Genomic DNA, 16,031 nt, shown 5'->3' with positions numbered 1-16,031 from the left:
CTCTTTTCCCCACTTGCTGTATTATACTCTTTATCAGGAAGTCACGTTGCCCAGCCCACACTTAAGGAATGGCGAGCTATGCTCCATGAATTATTTAGAATTCTTCTACAGGAGCGATTTGTCTGTTCTCTCCCATTTGTGTATTTATTCAATCATTCCTTTAAATCAGTATGGACTCATGGGTGAAGGGTAATTTTCAGGACTGATTTTTACCACAAAGAAAATGAGAAACCACTTGAGGATTCTGAACAGGGGGTGTGGCATGCTCTAAGAAAGGGAAAAGGGAGGCTCTGGTACCTGTGTTGAGAAGAGAATGGAGGGCGGCCAGGGTAAAAGCTGGAGGGAGGCCTGTTAGAAGGCTGCTACTTCGACAGTAGAGGAAAGTGACCATGGAGGCTTAGCCCAAAAATGGTAATGGTGGAGGTGGGGAGAAGTGGTCAGAGTCTGGATCTATTTCAGGATTTGCTGATGAATTGGAAAGGCTGAGGGAGGAAAAGAAAGAGAGGTATCAAAGAACATTCCAAGGATTGTGTGCTGAGTAAGAAGAGAACTGAGCTGTCAGGTACTGAGAGAGGGAAGAATGAGGGAGGAATAGGTTTTAGGGAGTAAGATGAGGAGTTCAGTTTTGAACAACTTAAGATGGAAAAGCCTGTTGTAAAGATTAAGTGGGCAGTTACATGTGTGGGAGAGGTCCAGCTTAGCAATACAAATTTGAGAGTCATCAGAATATAAAAGATGGTTATTTAAAACCACAAAACTGAGATCACCAATGGACAGAGCACTGAGAGAGGAAAAAAAAACAAACAAACCAAGAGCAGAGTCCTGCTGCTACCCAAGATTTAGAGGAGAGCAGAGAAGAGGAACCAGCAAAGGAGATAAAGCAGCTGCCGAGGTAGCAGAACCAAGGAACAGTGGTGTGATGGGCACGTAAGTAAATCAATCTTTTTGAACATTTGAAGCCTAACATTAGAGCTTGAAAATAAATGACCCATAAATGCTGGCTGGTGCCATGCTGCGCCCACCACCACCGCTAAAAGGCCCTAGACACCCTTTTTACCCCCCAGGTCACCAGGAAAACGCCCAACATGTCAAGTCACTGCAGCTGTTTTCTCACTATGGCATCTCACTCATTCGGTCTGGTCACAGCCTCTGCTCCCACCCACTTACCTCTCACAACGGGGTTTCCAAACACCTCCACCACCTTTTACAACTCACCTACCACAGTTCTCATGGCTGGAATAAACTTTCTGCACCACACTCATAACTGAGACTTTAAAAAACACTAAATGTACTGTGCAAAGTTGGCTAACAGAATGTCACTGTAACTAGAATAAATTATTAAATGCAGTGCTTTTGATCAGGAAAAAAATCCATCTTTAGGAGATACTGTTAACCTTACAGTGATGTAAGAACTGTGAACTCAGGTTTCACTATAAAATACCATGATAAATAAATAAATAAATAAATAAAACTATGGCTGTTGCTCTATGCAAAACAAACAAAAAAGATGAAGGGAAAAAATGGTACTAATATCATTTCATCTAAAAAAGTACATTGTTACCTAGAATTCACGTTTATGAAAATTAACTGCAAAAACCATTGTAGCCAAAGGCTACACTTTGATATTTAGAAGGTGATCACACTACTTGAACTCACAGTAATTTAGGATTTCACCAAAGGGAAAACAATGTTTACCAAGTTAAGCCTTTAGGGAAAACGGCCTCCGGTCCAAAGTTTAAATATCTTTAGCAAAGATCTCTAAAAATCCATAAAGAAGAGAAAAAAAATAATTTTTGTAGTAAGACTCAGACATTACTATGCTCATATTTCTTCATTAGGGAGACCTTCATGTAAAGTGTTCCACAGTCAATTACTGTGATTGCACATTCTTCACAAAACAGAATACAACCCCTAGATGAGAACATGACGGCATAAATTCAAATATTTAGATCTAAATCTGAAGATTCATAAGTGTTTCATCTGCTTAGAGACAGGATATTAGGTGGGACACAGCATTACACAATGCATAAATTCTATTCAATGTTGTATATTTATTATTTAGGAGTCACAATTCTTATACACAGCATTAGTTATTCTAGCCCTCTACACACTGGGAAACAATATAAAAACTTCACGTTCCACATATGATAAAAATACGAAAAAACATCCCAAAACTTTGTGTTCCCACTCATCATGCTCTCCTGATGAGACTGACATTTTGTACCAACATCTGTGAGAGAATCACTAGAATTTAACTCACTATTGAAATTCAGAATTCAATGTTCTGTTTGAATAGTGTCACATTTTCAGAGTATTTTTTTAAAATGTCTAAATTACAAGGAAGATAACATTTTCAAAGAAAAATGTCGTGAAGTTGTAAAAAACAAAATAAGAAAGTAAATTACTTGTTTTTTAAAAATACTATGTGTTAAATAAATGTTTAATGATCTCTAAAATCACATCATGGGAGTCAAATAAATGTATTGTATCTTACTAAGAAAGCCTGTTTTGTTATTCAGCTACAATCAATTCACAGCTTCCAGATAACATTTATAACAGAAAAAAATATGCATATTTTTTCTAATTACATTATACAGTGTTTTCCCAGAAATAAGACCTAACTGGAAAATAAGCCCTAGCATGATTTTTCAGGATGACATCCCCTGAACATAAGCCCTAAAGTGTCTTTTGGAGCAAAAATTAATATAAGACCTGGTCTTATTTTCGGGGAAACACGGTAATAGTCATAGATAGTACTTCAGCATATGAGGTCTGACAATTAGGTTCGCGAACTTGCCACCATGCGCTTACACTGGCAGCCCTGTACAAACAGCTCCGTGAGGTTTCATAACCTTGGTATATCAGTGTCTCACAGCTGGGTTCATGTCAACATATGGCAGTGTCTTGCTGAGTGGCGCTCATTATTGTTGTTGCATGTTTTTGTGTGCTGTTGCGAGAATGTCTGAGCTTGAATTACAGCAACAAACAAACATTAAATTTCTTGTTAAACTTGGCAAGAGTGGAAGTGAAATCAGGAACATATTAGTCCAAGTTTAGGAGGATAATGCCATGAAGAAAAGGGTAGTGTACAAACGGATTAAACATTTTTCTGAGGGGAGAGAACGTGTCACTAATGAAGAGAGGTCAGGGTGACTAGTATAAGCAGAACTGATGAAAACATTGCAAAAATTTGTCAAATTGTGTGTCAAAATCGTTGGCTGACTGTGAGAAGCATAGCTGACCAAGTAAACATCAATAGAGAAACAGGAAAATCTTCACTGAAAATCTTGGCATGAAAAAGGTGTGTACAAAAATGGTCCCGAAGGAGCTAACTGATGAACAAACATAAAGGAGAGTCGAAGTTTGCCAAGACCTTTTGAAGAGGCAAGATGATGTTTTGGGCCGTATTATCACTGGTGATGAAACATGGATGTACCAATACAATCCTGAAACTAAGTGTCAAAGTGCACAATGGAAGTCAGCCAATTCTCCACGATCAAAAAAGTTCCGTCAGTCCAAATCAACAGTCAAAATGATGTTGCTAACCTTTTGTGATATCAGAGGGATTATTCATTATGAATTTGTTCCAACTGGACAGTTAACCAACTTTACTATTTGGAAATGTAGAAAAGGCTGTGTGAAAAAGTTAGATGAAAATGACCTGAACTTTTCGCCAACAATTCATGGCTCTTGCATCACGAAAATGCACCAGCTCATACGACACTGTCTGTGAGGGAGTTTTTAGCCAGTAAACAAATAGCTGTATTGGAACACCCTCCCTACTCACCTGACCTGGCCCCAGTGACTTCTCTCTTTACCCAAAGATAAAGGAAATATTGAAAGGAAGGCATTTTGATGACATTCAGGACATCAAGGGTAATATGACGACAGCTCTGATGGCCATTCCAGAAAAAGAGTTCCAAAATTGCTTTGAAGGGTGGACTAGGTGCTGGGATCGGTGCATAGCTTCCCAAGGGGAGTACGTCAAAGGTGACCATAGTGATATTCAGCAATGAGATATGTAGCACTTTTTCTAGGATGAGTTCGCAAACCTAATTGTCATACTTCGTAAGCACTTAACACTGAAAAATTAATGGGTAGATCTTTATCTTCTGAGTACATACGAAATCTTTTTAAGCCATCTTGATATGTTTTTCAGTAGAACTGAGTGCAGGCCGAACTATGAACCTAGAATTGAACAGTAGCCTTATGCTTAGTATATATCATTTACTACTTTCGATAACTCTGTATGTAATTTACCTACTACATGGATGCATAAAACACGTCTGTGGGCATTATGAGGATGACTATTTCTAGCTGTTCTGTGCTTCTGCAAAATAAAAGAGACGAACAAGGGCTGTGTGTACATTTCTGGCTGGGTCAGGCATCCTTGCACTATTGCTTTCACTCTCTTCTCACATAGGAACATGACCACTATCTATTACTCATCCTCCAACCACTTTTTCCTCAACCACACTCCAGGGCAACCTCAGCTCACAGAGAAGCTCAATAAACAGAGTGTTTATCTCTTGTAATTTAAGATCATCTCACCTAATGTATTTTTCTCTGCAAACAGAAATCATTCAAATAATGTTTTGGCAGGGTAGCCAGAAAGTAACACTGACCACCTCTTCCATTCCCAATTTAGTAAGGTCTTATTGCAGGTCAAATTTGCAATGCTCTTGTGTACTGAGGTACACATACAGGCATTTCACTACATAATGGATGAGGAATGTGAATGTTCCATGTATAATAAGAAAATGGAAGTCATCAGGTAGACAGTCTCTCTTCTTCCTCTCCCTCAAAGGTTCTCTCCCCCATTCTGTCTTCTTGCCACATCTCAGGAGACGGGACCCATCCTACCCACAAATAAAGACACCCTTGATACCATAAAATTCTCCCTCTTCTGCAGCTCCTCCCTAAATTCTCTCCAACTCAGACATCCCACTCAAATTACCCCTTCATTACAGCCACCTTTTGCAGTCTACAAGTACACAGATTCATCCCTATTTGAAAATCAACTTCCTTCAAACCTTCGCTTCCTTCAAACTAACACCCTATTTTTGTCATATATTGGTAAAGAGTTTCAAAAAAATAGTTTCTCAGTGCTACCCGGATTTCCTTAGAATTTCCTCTCCTCTAAAAGCATGATTTTGTCCCTCAACTGCTCTGCACAACCTCAGATTTACTCTGGGAACAGAAACAGTTTCTTCTGGCACCATAAGCTAATGTCAAATCAAATGACCTTTTTCTCAGGACGCATCCTCCTAGACTTAATGTCACATTTGACGCTATTAATCCCTCTCCCCAATATCCCTGTGTCACAGACTTGCCTAAAACAATGACGCAGTCCATAACATATAAAGAATGAATGACACTATTTTCCTGATTCTCTTCCAGTACTCTTACACTCTACATTGACTCTTTCACCTTAAAGTTTGGCGTCACACACTTCTGTCTTCCAACTCTCCGTATGCAGGCACATTATCACCCTTAACGATCTCATCACTATGCCTTAATCATGAAGGATCACTGCAGAATCCTACATTACAGCCCTAAACTCCCTCGAGTGCTACCGAACACTACTGAGATACCATATAGCCTTTTCCCCCACTCCCCACTGTAAAATACAGGCATACCTAGAAAATACTGTGGGTCTGGTTGCAGACCACCACAATTAAGTATCACAATAAAGTGAGTCACACAATTTTTTTTCGTTTCTTGGTGTACATAAAAGTTATGTTTATACTGTATTGTCGTGCATTCAGTGTGTAATAACATTATGTCTAAATAAACAATGCACGTACCTTAATTAAAAAATACTGCCAAAAAAGTGCTAACCATCATCTAAGCCTTCGGGGAGTCATAATTTTTTTACTGGTGCAGGGTCCTGACTCAATGTTGATGGCTGCTGACTGATCAGGGTGGTGGCTGGGGTGGCTGTGGCAATTTCTTAAAACAACAATCAACTATGCTACACTGATTGACTCTTCCTTTCACAAATGATTTTTCTGTAGCATGTGATGCTGTTTGATACTATTTTATCCACAGTAGAACTCTTTCAAAATTGGAGTCAATCCTCTCAAACCCTGCCACTGTTTTATCAACTAAGTTCATATAATATTCTAAACCTTTCATTGTCATTTCAACAATCGTCACAGAATGTTCACAAGGAATAGATTCCATCTCAAGAAACCACTCTCTTTGCTCATCCATAAGAAGCAAGTCCTCATCCATTCAAGTTTTATTATGAGATTGAAGCAATTCAGTCACATTTTCAAGATCCACTTCTAATTCTATTTCTACTACATCTGCAGCCACTTCCTCTACTGAATCCCCAAACCCCTCAGTCACCCATGAGGGCTGGAATCAACTTCCTCCGAACTCGTCAATATTGATATTTTCACCTCTTCCCATGAACCACAAATGTTCATAATGTCATCTACAATGGTGAATTCTTTCCAGAAGAGTTTCAACTGACTTTGCCCAGATCCATCAGAGGTATCACTATCTATGGAAGCTATAGACTTACAAAATCTATTTCTTAAATAATAAAACTTGAAAGTCAAAATTACTTTTTGATCCATGGCCTACAGAATGGATGCTGTGTTAGCAGGCATGAAAACATTAATATTACAGTACATCTCTATCAGAGCTCTTGGATGACCAGGTGCATTGTTAATGAGCACTAATATTTTTGGAAGGAATCTTTTTTTCTGAGCAGTAGGTCTCAAGAGTGGGATAAAAATACTCAGTAAACAATGTAAATAGTTGTAAATAGATGTAATGTCACCCAGGCTTTGTTGTTCCATTTATAGAACACAGGCAGAGTAGATTTAACATAATTCTTAAGGGCCCTAGGATTTTCAGGATGATAAATTGAGCACTAGCTTCAACTTAAAGTCCCCAGCTGCATTAGCCCCCAGCAAGAGACTCAGCCTGTCCTTTGAAGCTTTGAAGCCAGGAATTGACTTCTCTCTATGATTGTCCTACATGGCATCTTCTTCCAACAGAAGGCTGTTTTGTCCACATTGAGAATCTGTTGTTTAGTGTAGCCACCTTCATTAATTATCTTAGGTAGATCAATCTTCTGGATAACTTGCTGCAACTCCTACATCAGCACTTGCTGCTTCTCCTTGTACTTTTGTTATGGAGACATCTTCTTTCCTTAAACCCCACAGACCAACCTCTGTTAGCTTCGAACTTTTCTTCTACAGCTTTCTCTCTCAGTCTTCAAAGAACTGAAGAGAGTTCGGGCCTTGCTCTGGATTAGGCTTTGGCTTAAGGGAACTCTGTGGCTGGTTTGATTTCCATATCAACACTAAGGCTGTTGTAAAGCTTTCTTATCATTCGTGTGCTCACTGGAGTAGCACTTTTAATTTCCTTCAAGACCTTTTCCTCTGCATTCACAACTTGCCTAACTAGTGCAAGAGGCCTCGCTTTTGGCTTGCCTCTGCTTTTGACATGCCTTTCTTACTGCGCTTAATCATTTCTAGCTTTTGATTTAAAGCGAGAAAAGTACAACTCTTCTTTCACTTGAACACTTAGAAGCCCCTGTAGGGTTATTAATTGGCCTAATTTCAATATTGTTGTATCTCAGGGACTAGGGAGGGCCAAGGAGAGAGAAAGAGACAGGGAAATGACTGGACTGTGGCGCAGTCAGAACACACACATTTATCCATTAAGTTTGCAGTCTTATAATGTGTGGTTCATGGCATCCCAAACAATGACAATAGAAACATCAGAGACCACTGATAACAGGTCACTATAACAAATAGAGAAGTGACGAAAAAGTCTGAAATATTGCGAGAATTGCCAAAATGTGACAGAGACACATGAGCCAATGATGTTGGAAAAATAGCACTGATAGACTCGCTTGATGCAGGGTTGCCACAGACCTTCAATTTGTAAAAAACACAGTATCTGTGAAGTGCAATAAAATGAAGTATGCCTGTAAAAAAGATTCCACTGTATTTCCTACTTCCCAAATCATGCAAATTTGCAACCTAAGAAATTAAATAAAATAGAGCTGGGAGACATAAAACCTGTTGTCTAGCCCGGACTTGAATTCAAGGAAATTACTTAATCCTTGGATTCCATTCCTTTATTTGAAAAACTAGAGATTGGACTAAAATCTTTACAGCCTCCAAAGTAACATATTCTCTCCCTTTCTCTCTCTCTCTCTCTCTCTCTCTCTCTCTCTCTCTCTCTCTCTCTCTCAATTCAGAATTTCTATGGTCCTTTATTCTTAACTGCCAAACTTCCATATCTACCAAGTTATCCAGACTTGACATTTTTTCTTTCTCAATTTCTCAAAATTGTTCCCTTTCCATTTTTGTGGCTGCCACCTAGTTCATATTTGCATTTGTTCAGGCACAGTACCTGAATAGCCTTTTGGTAGTCCTGCTTTCTGGTCCCCATACTATTCAGCCAATACACTGCAATCAAATTAATCTCATTAAAACATCTTTGTAATATTATTCCCTAGTTTACAAACATTCAGTGTTTCCCCTTAGCCTTATGACTAAGCATACTCTTCTTAGCCTTGTATTAAAGACCTTTGATAATCTGACTTCTACCTACTTTTCTAATTTAATCTCCCATTCTTCTTATTTCAAACCAAAAAAAGTATACTTCCCACAGACTTGAAACTACCCAGCTGTCCTGAGCTGATGAACCCACCTTGTGGTGGGGACTCTAAACTTGTACCACCTCCACCTCTTCCCTTCGAAAAGATGAGGCAAACATTATTATTTTACTTTCTCCTGCCCTTCACTCCTTGCCTACAGCTTAGTTATTGTCACCTTTTTCTTCAACAGTTCTTTCTTTCTTTCCTTAACCCTTGCCCTAAAATTATCCTGTCTTTATAAGCAAATATAAGCCCTAGTCATCGATTTTCTATGTTCTACCTACACAAATGAAAAAAAAACAATTCATAACCAAGTGAACATAGGATTAAAGAAGCATTGATGATAAATCAACCAACCCTTTTCCTAAACATAACACGGCATGCTTAGTTTAGGTCTCAGGTCTCTTTTATCAACATTTGTCACACCACAATCAAATCACAACTAATCCTTAATCCTTAAATTAACACTTGACAACTTATTAAGGTTTCTACAACTTGCTTTACACATGTCATTTCCTCTCCTTGAATGAGTTCCTCCTGAATCACTCTTCCCTCAGAACTCACTCTACCCTAATATCCACCTTCCGTAGGTCCCGTCACAAAGGTGCTGATGAACTACCCTGACCCTGATGGTTCTCTTACCAGAATGGATATAATTGACTACTTATTTGTTCTTCTCACCCACTGGACTGTAAGCTCCATGAGGGCAGGAAACGTGATTTATTCACACTGTCAACTGCGTCTGGCCCAATTAGTGCTGGCACAGAGGAGATCCACAGTTGATGGATTTGTGAATGAGCAGATGGATGAGGACTAACACGGGAGAACGGAAGACAGACTGAAGGAGGGGAGAGAGGAAAGAAGGGCCAAAGTGGATAATAATACATCCATGGCTCCAAAATTAACAGAAAACCCAGGTGCAACCACCAAACCAGTAACAACACTGCAGATGGCTGCCCTGGAGATGGCTCTTATTTCCAGCAGCTCAGGAAGAGGTCAGGACCCACCTCCAAATGCTTCCAAATTGGCTAGAGGTGATGCCAGATCAGTGTCTGTACTGCAGAGCTTATTATGAAGCTCTATACTTGAATATTCCAGGAAGGATAAGGATTACATAATTACTGATTTTTTTAAGTGGTTTGTAGAAGACCTTTAATTGTAGATTTATCTCCACATATGTAATAAACTTCAGAATTAAGCAAGAATTTTGGCAATATACTTAAATCTGGGACTTAAATGATGAATTTTTTAAAAAAACTTTAAAACGTGAAATATACAGATTCTTCATCAGATTAAATACATTTTTGAAATAAAAAGCTCCTCTCAGATATAAGAAGAGAAAATGGCAACTTTCTGATCTTAGTTAAATGAGTTACTGCATCACTCATTTCAAAAACTCCTTTCCCAGTGCCTAAGGATAAACTGACACTTGCAAACTGAACAATTAAGTGAGTCAAAAAGACAGAGTTTAGCTTCATCGTCTATATAATTTAGTCAAAAGAGAGTTTACCTACTGCAATTTCCCACTCATAAAGATTAAACACACAACTAGCCTTATGGCTTCCAGCTATTAAACCAGGATCTTTAGGTCACTGAGACAACATTTAATGCAACAATAATGCATTAACTTGATTCAGTTTATTGACTCTATGTAAAATCAGCCAAACCTGGGGGGAAAACAGGTGATGGTAAACTTGATAAGGACGTTAAAACAGATAATCTGTAAGATCCCTTTCACCCATAACATTCAAAGAAATGACTGCTCAAAGGTGGCTCAAGAGGCTGTCTAAACACATACACTAGAAAGGCATGGGATCAAAGGAATGAAAACAGTGTTAGTCTGCACATAATTTTTAGATTCCTCTTTTGGCACCAGTCCATAACATGGATGTAAATGATCTGTTAACCTAAGAACCCACTGGGGGTCCTTCTAGTGATTAATTAAAAGATACAAATGAATATACAGTTGGCCTGAATGATTTTATGAAGTCCTCTAGCACTCTTACTTCCTGAGTGACAAAGGATTTCGCTCATTTGAGATGTTCATTTTTTCAAGAAATGGGTACACAAATGCACACTTTATTCAAATCAAACTTTAAACTGAACTTGTTAAGTGCCATGTTTGGCATAACAGTTCTGTCAACTGATTTTAACATTATGTAATGTTTGCAGTATTTTACATTCATTTTAAAGCATAAATATATAACAAGAAAAAATGAATAATAATTCTAATTGTGGAACCAGGGTTGTCCTTCTAAAACACAAAAACAAATAACAGAATTAACCTATATATCTGTAGAAACAAATTTTCAAGAGTAACTGTAATAATTGGATGTGCTGGATAACAACAACTCTAAGAGTAAGATGGAAAAATCTCACCATTACCCAGTTTTAACACGTGCAGATATCTTCTTAAAGTACTGAAACCTATCTTTAAATATATGAAGTCTTAATAATCTGCTTTTGTAAAGACAAATAAATAATGAGACAATATGCCTTTTAAATCTTTTCCGATTGTAATAATCACTGTAAATATCCAGTTTTTTTTAAAAAAATCCAATCTACCAGGCACCAGGTAGTTGCTTAACAAAAGCCACTTAACGAAACCATAGTTCAGAAACATGCAAAAAAAAAAAAAACCCACACACAAAACTTTACATAGAAAACATTTATGAGTTTACTTTCCTAATGCATACAATTGCGTCCTTGTTTTCAAAGCTCTGCAATTCACATCAGTGGGAACAAAAACTCTTAGAGATAACAGAAAGCTAGCTTCCTAGAAGGCACTTTGAGTAAGAGAGAGCACTGAAGAACCAGAATTTTTCTTTACAAATAGATTTCACAAGTTTCTTTTTCAGAAAAGATAAAAACTGATAAACAGTACATTGTGCAAGGTTTAGCCCCGCTATCAATCGCACCTTTTGCCATCTACATTCAACCAGTTAGTAATTAAACCTCAGAGCAGCACTCGAGGGCGCAAAACATCTGGGAGACCTCTGCGACTCCATTTCAAAGATGCCACCTCTTGACTACTGGCCTCTCTTTTCATCTCACCTCCGCTGTGGATACTATTTCATAAATTGGAAGAATTAACTTAGCAGCGAGATCAGTTAAGTCCTTCGCTGGCTTGAGTGTTACCGGAAAGAAGGGAGTGGAACGCGTTGGGGAAGTTTCCCAGCTCCAGGGCGCAGCGGAAGTCCTCGCCCCGGGGACGCCCGGTAGCCCCGCGCCGCGGCGCCGCTTTGATTTCCAGCAATGGCTCCAGGACCAAACCCGTGCGTCTGGGGCCGCTGCCGCAGCCTGCAGCTGGCTCGCAGCAGCACCCCGCTCGCTCATTCCCATTCGGTTCACGTCGTGAATCGTCGCCCCCTCCCACCCCTCCGTCCCGCCTCTGCCTCCGCCTCGTCGCCAAGCTGCCGAATCCACCGCCAGCACTGAACTTTCCAGTGGGCAGGCGCCACTGCACTGCCACCTTCCAGCCGGGCTCTTTCTTTCATCCCTTTTTCCAGAGCTCCGGCAGAAACAGGATCCGCAGCTGGGCTCGCTGGGAAAAGCACCTTGGCGCCCCAAAGCCGCCACCCCGAAGCAGCAAGTTGCATGCCTCCCGGGCACTGGCAACCGCGGCGCGGAGCCCCTCGCCCACCCGCCCGCCCGCAAACCCCAACTTCGTTTCCATCAAACTTACAGCAAAGTTGGCCTCAAGTGGCGGTGGCGCTCTCGGGGGCGGCACACCTCGCCGCCTCAGCGCGCCCCCGAGCGGGGACTGGGTCTGCCGGCGGTTTCACTGGGCCCACAGGTCTGCATGGTGTGGCCGACCAGCCCTCGCCGCCCGCACGCCCCACTCCCAGGCCGCGGCTCGCCACCCCCGCGCCCCGCTCCCAGGCCGGCCGGCGCGAGGTAGATCCCTCCGCTCGCGGCCACGCCTTGCGAGCGCCGGCGCTCGTTTCTCCAGCGCGGAAACTCGATCCGACTTTCCCTGGCGGCGGGACTATTAGCCCCCGGGGTCCCGGGCAACAACGTCCAGCCACCGGTCAGAGATCCCCTGCTGCTACAGCAGCCAACTCCATGCGAGGAAACAAGCAAGTGCTCTTGCCACACTCAGAAGAACAGTGTGGGGCTTGCTCTAGGGCCGACGGTAGTTACGGCCAGCACAGATTTGTGCAGAGAATATGGAATGTTTCTTGCTACGAAAGGGAAAACATTTGTTTAGCTTAAAAAAAAAAAAAAAAAAAAAAGTCAGCTAAGGCAAATGAAACAGCTTCCCACGCCTCTCTTTAGATTCTCTAGAACCTTCAGGGAATTCCTAAATCTGCATTTCAATGCCTTGGTTCCGGGTCTGTAATTGTTGGGGGGAGGGTGGGGGAGAAGTAAAAGGGGGGGGGGTGTTTGAAAAGGAATGCAGTTAGATTGGAATCGACTTCCTTCTTCAATCTATATTATTATCCCTGGAAAATGAAAGCGCTTCCTCCTCGATCTTTAAGTGCAGAGCTAGTTAGACCCCATAACCTCTCCGACCCTGGTTAGGAACCCTAACGTCGGCAGACACCCCTGACTCCCACATCGCGGGACAAAAGGCAGCTGTGCCGCCTCGTGCGCTTTCCCAGCCGGTAAGTCACACCTAGCAAACTGAAACCAGTCAAACGCGAAACTACAAGTTCCCTAGGGAGAGAGGGAAGCCCCCTCCGGGAACTCCCCCCGTGCCGAGGTGCGCAGTCTGGCGTTCTCCGCTGCGAGCCCATCCTCAGCGTTAGCAAAGCTCCAGACGCGGGCTCCGTGCGGTTGAGACGCAGCCGAAGCTTGGAATGCTCCTGGGCATTGGGAAACAGCCCCGGGAAGAGGGCGGACATGACCTCGGAAAGTTTGTTGGGCTCGAACATTTTAACATTGTGAGGACAAAGAGATCTGATTTCCCCGGAACCGGTGGAGGAGGTTGCAGGGGAAACTGCGAGGAAGATGGGAGCGAGGGAGTCTAGGGTTAAAGAGAGAATTTCCTTGGATCAAAGTTAGTAATGCAGTCTTCCCTTAAACCACTTTAAAGAAGGTGATTGAAAAAATAAAGGTCTAGCAGATTATGGCAGGGAAGGAAAAATAATGCCTGTAGAATAAGTGTGCTGATTCTTAGCACTAAGAATACGTAGTGTATTCCCTGCGCATTATTTAGAATACACACAAATTCACACACCAAGCAAACACTATCATCCAAACATTTGGCCACCGCCACAACTGCGCAAAGTGCTCCTGATGTTATAGGTCGATTTCACACAGGGAATAACTCTGAAGTAGGTGACCTTATCTCCAAGCTCAACCGCTTTGCGCCCCTTGCCGAATTCTAATTTAACAAAACACAACCACACAAGACACACCAACAGTTGGAGAGTGGGGCGGGGGGAAAAGAGTGAAAAGTGAAAAGACACGATCCCATAACATGAAATCACAAGATTTTTTAAATGGCACAAAAGGATTCCTGGAGAAAATTACTATTTATTTATAAATAACGCTTACTCGAGCTAAAACATCTGTTTGGGAACCCCGGTTTTCCAGGCTTCCTGAGAAACCTAACTGCCTGTAAGAAGTTGCACTTGGTCACCACAGAAAAGCAGAGCCAGAGAGATATTTCAGACTCCCGCGCTGCCACGTTTTTACTGATCCTTTAGCCCCAACGGAACGAAATAGAGGTGCCTTTCTGCTATCATCGAATTACCTTCACGTGAAAGAGAAAGGTAGTTCAAGCTCCACGTTTGTCCTTTCAATAGTCGACCCTCCCACCCTGTCCTCAAAGGCTTTTGGAAATTAAGCAGATGGAAGATAGTTCCCGAAAAGAAAACCGTGGTCCTCCAGCACTGCCTCTGCATCCAGTCCACCCAAACTATTTGTAAATTACATACGGAATGGGCCGGAGTGGGTGGTAAGTGAAGCTGGGGTGTCGGCGACCGAGTTCACGCCCACGTCCCAGGAGCAGGTCCAAGTTCGCGGTCCGCGAGGAACTCGGCAGAGAGCGCGCGCCTTGCCGGGTGTCCGGACTAGAGGGCGCTGTGCCACTGCAAATCACGCTGCCCCTGATGCGCCCTCCCTGGGCACCATTTCTATAATAAGTTACATTTAAATAATGCACAAATAGCATAGCCTTTCAAGTTCTTTTGAGCAGTACTATGCATGTATTTTATGAATTCCAAAATCTGTGTTTATCAATCTTTCATTCCTGAGCCATGCACAGCCAGAGGAGTGTGCAGCTCGTGGAGCGGAGAGCCTGTAGGATGCACACGCTTCCCTGCACTAGCTTAGAGCCAAACACCCCACGTAATTTCATTTACGTTGAAACTTAAATACATAAAGCTTGCACTAAACAAAGAACTCACCAAACCAGCCGAGCCCTCGGCACTCCGCTTTAAAGTCCTTGGCAGCTCCGTAATCTCCACGCGATTTGGATATTTGTTAAAAGCCGTGTCTGAAATACCAACTTTGCCTTCCTCGGATCTTCAGCGTGTCTCCAGCGAGAGTGTGATCCGCCCGCGGTGCCCGGACCCAGGTGGACGCATCTCCGGAGGCTTCAGTCCTGGGTGAAACTTGAGCACCGAAAGGAAGCGAGATGAGAGTGAGCGAGGGCTAGAGAGAGGGCCGAAGAGAAGCCAAGTTTGTCAGGACAAGTCCAAGCAGCGAGCCGCCTAGTTTGGGAGTTGCGGCCGGGAGCTGCGGCGGATCACTGCCTCTTTCCCTCACTCCCTCCCTCTTGGAGAAGCTGGGGGAGGGGTGGTGACGTCAGCGCCCCGCCTAGCCCCCGCCCCGCGGCGCGGAAGGGATTCTCCCGCGGGGTCCGCCTCCTGGACAGTAGCAGCGCGGCTGTAGCCGTCTCTCCTGCCGCAGCTGCGGTCCCTCTGGTGCAGCGTCTGCCCACCTCTACCCTGCGGTGTCTCCCGGGCTCCGCAGAACGCTGGCGGTCCTCTCACTTAGCACCTGAGCGGCCCCCGAGCCCCGCTGCGCTCCCCCTCTCTGGCTTGCTTTCTTTCAAGCCCCCTCTGGCAGCGGTTCCCACGCCTCCAACTGCAGGTGATGCTCTTCCTCTTCTGCAGCTGAAATTCGCCGCGACGTGTCGCCTGCCGGGTTTTTGCAGGGCTGGAATCACGAACAGTCTCTGCAGACTGGCCTGGACGACTTCTACTTTGTAGCCCTCCAACTTCTGGAGGTGATATATTTTAAATACTTCTTGTGCTCTAGCACTGTTTGTGGTCTTTGTGTTGAAAATCACGGAGCCATATTTTAATTTTCAAATCCTTTCCAAAAGCGCCTACGTTTTTAGACCGTACTCTGAAGTAAACATAGAAGCTTCCGAAGGGTGGGGGAAGAGATGGAGGAGGAGTCAATTTCTACTGATTCTTACAAGTCATCTGTAGTGATAGGAGCCAAT

The 16,031-nt window shown here is 42.7% G+C and overlaps 1 protein-coding gene across 3 annotated transcripts in view; it reads right to left on the bottom strand.

Annotated features, from left to right (window-relative positions):
• FAT1 (FAT atypical cadherin 1) overlaps positions 1-15,472 on the bottom strand; it is a 126,734-nt gene extending 111,262 nt beyond the window's left edge. For 2 of the 3 annotated variants that reach the window (XM_074329767.1, XM_074329768.1), the window contains exon 1: positions 12,315-12,665. The gene's annotated coding sequence lies outside the window, so the exon portion shown is untranslated. Of the gene's footprint in view, positions 1-12,314; positions 12,666-14,985 lie in introns of those variants that run through there. The other variant, XM_074329766.1, reaches the window with a different exon arrangement.
• Between the last annotated feature and the right edge of the window lie 559 nt (positions 15,473-16,031).

Source organism: Rhinolophus sinicus, linkage group LG04, assembly GCF_036562045.2.
Source record: "Rhinolophus sinicus isolate RSC01 linkage group LG04, ASM3656204v1, whole genome shotgun sequence".
Classification (NCBI taxonomy): domain Eukaryota; kingdom Metazoa; phylum Chordata; class Mammalia; order Chiroptera; family Rhinolophidae; genus Rhinolophus; species Rhinolophus sinicus.
Note: the sequence above shows the minus strand (reverse complement) of the source record. Positions and strands in the feature narration are given on the sequence as shown.